Source organism: Miscanthus floridulus, chromosome 2, assembly GCF_019320115.1.
Source record: "Miscanthus floridulus cultivar M001 chromosome 2, ASM1932011v1, whole genome shotgun sequence".
NCBI classification, from domain to species: domain Eukaryota; kingdom Viridiplantae; phylum Streptophyta; class Magnoliopsida; order Poales; family Poaceae; genus Miscanthus; species Miscanthus floridulus.
The window spans coordinates 118,236,489-118,242,643 of NC_089581.1; the positions used below are offsets into that span (position 1 = coordinate 118,236,489).

Sequence of the window (6,155 nt, forward strand, 5' to 3'; positions counted from 1 at the left end):
TCATGGTTGCAGTCGATTAATTACATCTTTGCATTGCATCACATTGCATATCATAATAGGGATGTCGATGGATCACGGAGTCATCGGGAGTTGCTAGAGAAATGGTGCTTTTGGAGATCTTGTCACCATGATAGAAAGCTAACTTCTGATTAAATCTTACCCAGGCAAGCCCCGGTGCATAACACCTACTTTTCTACACTTTAAATTATATTTGTGCATTAAGTTTTAAAGTGTTGAATGAAACCCACTTGCATATATATCCTTATCCTATGAGTCTTACTAGTATGACAGGGTCATGTAGATTGCTATGCTATAGGACTCCGGTAGAAATCGAGTGATTGTGTGTCACTCGCGAGAGATATGAAATATATTACTGTATTATTATCACTTGGAATATATAAAATGGTGGAAAGGAAAATGGTGACCGGGTAGGGATATGGTTTGGGTATTGGTGGGTGTAAGAGGTTGTGTCCAGCGGCCACGGGGCATAGCTTGGTTACACGGCTTTCCCTGCCTATGTCGGTTAAGGACTGACCGTTGCATAAGACTCTAGGCAAGTCATAGACTTATTATCCCGAGCACATACTTGGGTATGGGCGCTTGGAAGACTTGTTACTTTCTTGTCATGGGTTTCGGCTCTTTTCCGGACCGATTGTCAAGATGGTTTTTGGGTTAGGAGGTCCTTGCACCGCACTGAGTCCAGGACTCAGGGGCGGGGGCATGGAGTCTCAGTTTGGACGGGGACCTGGACCCCATGGTAGAAGGGTAGTGGGTTGGTCCTGCTTATGCCTTGGGTACAAGAGGGGCGTGTGTTTTTGGGTACCTAGCTGGGGGCATTGATTCGTGAATCACCGGTGTTCCGGTACGATTTGTCGACGGTCTAGCACCGTAGTAAGAACTGAAAGATGAAAGATGGAAATAGGAAATCTGATTGCTTACCACCTGCTTGAAAGTAGCATAGGTGCTTACATAGAATGGTTAGTTAATGAACTAATGCACTGTTAATAAAAATCGAATATAAGGACGCACGCTTAGTAATGCTTCTTGCAGATGCAATAAACCCACAAGCCAGATAGCCTTGCATATCCTTGGAGTCTTTTCTTTCCTCCTGTCGAGTAAGTCTTGCTAAGTACAATTGAGTACTCAGGGTTTTATTTCCCTCTGTTGCAGGTGACAGATGGATGCTAGAGTTGACTCTTGTGTGTGTGGATACCTTCTGGTGAGCTCAGTGAGGATTCCTTTACGCTGTGATCGTAGTTTTTATTTATAACTCTTACTAAATATTTTTATAAATGAAAGTTATAATATGTTGTCATAGTTTATATATTAATGCTTCATCATGTCAGGATTAGATATTTATTTCCGCTGTAACTCTGTTCACATGTTTATATTCCGCTGTTCAATTAAATTGTTCATAACTCTGATAATACGATTACATTTCTCTGTTATAACAATAAATATTATACTCTGATGTTGTATTAAAAGTGATATAAGAAATGGTTAAGAATGATATAAGCTTTATTCTCTCATTTATAATCCTGATAGAAAAATATGGATTTTCAGGTTCTCTCTTGAGGTGTGCCCGACGGAACCGAGTAATTTAATGTTCTCCCTTAAGTACTTAGTGTCTAATAGAAAACAAACACTCCTGAGAGGTATTAGATTAGGTAATTCTATCACACGTGCAGTAGTAGATTCGAAGGCCCAATACGATCTCTGGTCAGACCATCCCTCTTAAACTACTAGTTTATTGGACCACCGTCCTTTGTGTTTGGGTATCCCATCATTATAGCCCGGTGAAAGTTGTTTCAGTCTGAGACTGTTTCCAATAGGTAACCTATATGAGCACCTAAATTCAAAATGGTAATATTTTGGTCTCTAACAGAATACCTATATACGAGACCTATTTTTGGTTGTGGCAGAGTCACAACCAAAATATGAGTATTCTCTCTCCTGTAGACTCATTTGCAAAAAAAATGTTCTCTTTCAGGTCCTGTTGTTGGAGAAGACAAAAAATGGTTATTAAACTTTTTGCCTATAGCGCTACCTAAATATGAAATGAGTTTTATATTTTAGGTGATGTTGTCGGAGATAGTCCGAGGATGATGAGCTAGCCTAGCAATACAGTGGCCGGGCTTCACTCTCTTTGTCCGTTGAAGCTTTTCACAAGACTACAACTACAAGAGTAGTGCCATGGATTTAAAAGTCGATAACGTCATACCAGAGTATACCGTATACATAGCCCGAGCTGTCCCTTTTATTCGTTGAATCACAATACTCTCAAACCCTATACTCAGTTACCCAGTTAGCCTTATCATTAGGAAAACCCGAACACACTAATTCAAATTTTAAAAGGCTGAACTGAGAGATCTCGAGAGAGTCGAGATCAACATCTTAAGTTTTTGTTAAAGGACATGTATCCTAGCACTCGAAGAAGCGGATATAAGCGTAGCCATTTGCAAAAATCTCTACCACTAATAACACACTGCTCGTGGACTTTTTTAAAGCCACACCATAGGCCTGTTCGGCTGGTATTAAAGCCGGCTCGACTAAAGCTGTTTTATTATGAGAGAAAAATATTATAGATTCTAGCTGATAAGCCGACTAATAAGTTCAAGCGAACAGCCCCATAAACTGTCCACCACCGTCATTAGCTACCCTACACGTATCAAAAAAAAATTACACCTAAAACCAGTCAACCTTCAAAACAAAAGACAAGATCACACTCTCGTATATTCTTTCTCTCACTCACTCAAATCTAATGAACCAGATTGCAAGGACCACTCATACCTCCTCCCGTCCCGCGCACGCGATAGGAGCGAGACCCGAGACTCTCCACTCTCCCCGGCGCGACGCACGACGCGTGGCTCTCCCTCTCCCTGAGGCCACTCTGCCTCTCCGCGACGCCATTCACCCCCAACGCCCGTCGGCCCGTGCATCTCTCTCTTCCTCTCGCCTGAACCCTAGATAGAGGCCGGAGACGAGTCAGGAGACGTGGCCGGCTACTCATCTATTCCGTAGGCGGCGGCGGACGTAGGTGTCATCTGGGGATCCATCCCATCCTCTCTCTCCGATATCTTCCTCCATCGGGCTCCCTCAACAAGGTCCTTCAGATCCGGTGGCTGTGAGCATGCACAAGGAGGCGGCGGGATCTGCTGGAGGATGGCACAACCTCTGTCATTGCTATTCGATCCAAAACCTACTCCAATCCTGCATCGCCCCGTGAAGATATGCATCCAGGTATGGTCTCTCCCCTCTCAATTCATCACAAGATTAGTGTTTCTGTACACTTTCTGGCGTGGCGCCTGCAGTGACCAAGCTGACCATGGCGACTGCTACCTCATCTCCGATGTTTGGATTCTGTCAGCAATCTGACGCTATTCCCTTGATCTACAAGGTCACGTGCTATCTCCCCTCCTTTGGTTCTTTCTGTATCAGCACAAAAATCTGTTCACTATGTGTTCGATAGAATGCTTCACAGAGATACCACAAAAAAGATTCACTAATCACTAATTTTTGCCATATCATACCTTTTAAACTGTCAACAAGTTAGGTTATCAGGGAATCTAAGAAAAAAAACAGTTAGAAGAAATTTACTTGCGTCTTCCAATTGTCTGAACTACTGATTTTTTTTTTTAGGTTACAGTCTTGTTTGTACACAAGAAATTGGAGCTATACTGTACTAAACAGAACCATACAGGCAGGGTGAATGGCTGAGAGATCATATGATTGCCATGTGAAGGTGTTTGGATTATATGGAAGAAAGGTTTGTACATACAGAGTAGATTTATTATGATTATATTGCTAATGGATTAAATATACATGTTCATTGTTAGCAGTTTCATAATTTCATATCTTAGAAACAGTTTTTGTTCATGTGCAGATGTTTCTGCAGGATAAATATTAAAAATGAGTGAAGACTGGACTGGTTCAGATAATCTGTTAGCCCTTGTAACAACAGCTTTATTTTTTTTCTGGACATTTATTGATCAGGTGATGCATTTCTTTGACTACAAACTTCTTGAGAGATGCCTGATAATTACAGATGTGCTATATTCTTCTGCAGAACAGGTGTATTCTACTGTATCTCACTTCATTTCGACTAATTCAATTGTTTGAGGAAATATAGCTCAGATAATGTGGTTTATGATTGAATAGGCATTTATTTTGTCCCAATAGTGCCTGATAGTGAGGATGGAATAAATAATGACTGAAACAAGGATCCAAGTGAACTTCCCATCGACAGTAGTACGTCTGAAAATCACTCATCTGTTTCGGTCCATTTTAATTAGTTTGTTCATGCATGTGTGGTATTTGCAGTAGCCTATATGCCTGTATGCAGGGAAGTCACTGGTTGGTCGCATGATAGAGTAGCAGATCAGAGGTGCTCTGCCTCATACTCTGCATGTGCACAGATGAGGCGAATGGTTTGGCAGGTCACCTATCTCGATTCCATAGTTTTGCCTTCTCCCGTAATCTTTCATTTTCTGTAGATGATTTGCTCTACCGTAATCTTTTTTTGTTTCTACAGATGGTGTGTTATTAAATTACTGATTTTACCTTGTGATTATTATAAGTCAATTACTTTCCTAACCTGTGCAGATAAATGCAAAACTTCTAATCTACTTTGATATAGAGCTACGAGATAACTGAAGAACAAGCTTCATGAAATTAAAGTCCACCAAGGTCAGGTATCTGCTTTCATGTGTGCATTTTTGGCATTTTGGCATTTTTGCACATATCGCACCTGTGAAGTTCTTGATCAGAAAATTTTTTAGTTTCTTATGTCTAAGTGAATCAAGCAAATGCGATCATATCCAGGATCCGTAATACCGGATCAACACAGGTACTGCTGTTTATTGTCTCATGTTTATTAATTTTCTATGGGCTTGCCCAATGTTTTTAAGGCCTCGCTTTGGCGTCGCTTTGGCGTCGCCTAATCGGCAAGGCGCTACAGGCGGGACGACTTGGCGGACGACTCGCCTCAGATTGGTATGGCGTCCGCCTTACTACCATGGCGTCCGGAAGTCGTCGATTTGGCGTCCGATTCGTCGAAATCGAGCAAGGCGGGCGCCATACGGGGATTCCACACCATGGCGTAAGGCGGTGCGCAGGAGAAACAGAGCGCGCCGGAGGGAGAGAGAGCGGGCGCGCAGGAGATTCACCAGCAGGAGAGCGGGAGGGGAACCAGAAGCCGCAGCTCGCCTGTGCGGACGCGTTCTCCCGCACCGACGGGAGAAGTTGCTGCCCGCCCGCCGCCGAGCCGTGCGGCCGCCTGTGCGGACTGCGGCCATGTTCCCCCAATCGGCGCTGACCTGCAACATCTTGCCTCCTCTGTTCCTCCATCAAGCTGCAGCGTCCAAAGCCCTTCTGTTCCTCCGTCTACCAAGCAAGAAGAGCAGCACATCTGGAGGAGAGAGGGAAGCAAGAGACAGAGAGGGGCGGAGGCGGAGCGGCAGTGGAGAACGAGAGAGAGAGAGAGAGAGAGAGAGAGAGGTGCGGCGGCGCTGGAGAGAGAGGATTGGGAGTTCGAAAGATGGAGCAGGAAGGTCAAAGGTGAGGGATATATGGGCTGCCTGGTGGGCTGGGCCAGACTACTTGCTCCTTCTCCTTTCTTTTTCCTTTTTCCTTTTTGTTTTTCTTCATTATCTACCACTCTAAGCTGCTCTTTTAAGATTCCCTTAAGATGTTAAGGTGTCGCCTCGCCTCACGCCTTAGTCGCTTAAGCGTAAGGCGGTAGTCAGTCGCCACACCTCGCCTTACCGCCTTGAAAACATTGGGCTTGCCATTCTTGTAGTCCAGATAAAAAATTCTGGATGGTTTCTTTCTTGATCAGATTGCATCTTATTAGTTACATGATGCCTTGCCTGAACAATTAGTATTGTTGCAGAGTCACATCACTTTGGACTAATATTATTTCACATCTCATAAATGTCATATTGAAGTAATCCAATTTTTACCTTAGGACAAGAAGATAAATGGATGATCAGATCAGTGGAATGGAGAAAGGAGGGCTGCTGGCATTCTAAGAGGGACCCCTTTATGTTTTATATTTTACTTGAATATAGGAACTTGTACTGCAAACACAAATTGTATCATGAATTATGTGAATGGTACTCATTGTAATGCAACAAATTCTTTATATTATGTCTGAG

The 6,155-nt window shown here is 43.2% G+C and overlaps 1 long non-coding RNA gene across 16 annotated transcripts; it reads left to right on the forward strand.

Annotated features, from left to right (window-relative positions):
- Nucleotides 1-2,809: 2,809 nt before the first annotated feature.
- On the forward strand, nt 2,810-6,155 carry LOC136539464 (uncharacterized). 16 transcript variants are annotated; one of them, XR_010779690.1, is made up of 7 exons: nt 2,810-3,240; nt 3,312-3,397; nt 3,640-3,766; nt 3,884-4,436; nt 4,603-4,686; nt 4,779-4,846; nt 4,958-6,155. It is a non-coding gene; the product is annotated as an uncharacterized lncRNA (long non-coding RNA). The 16 variants fall into 16 exon arrangements; XR_010779689.1 differs by having other exon boundaries at nt 4,794-4,846; XR_010779679.1 differs by having other exon boundaries at nt 4,603-4,691; nt 4,779-6,155.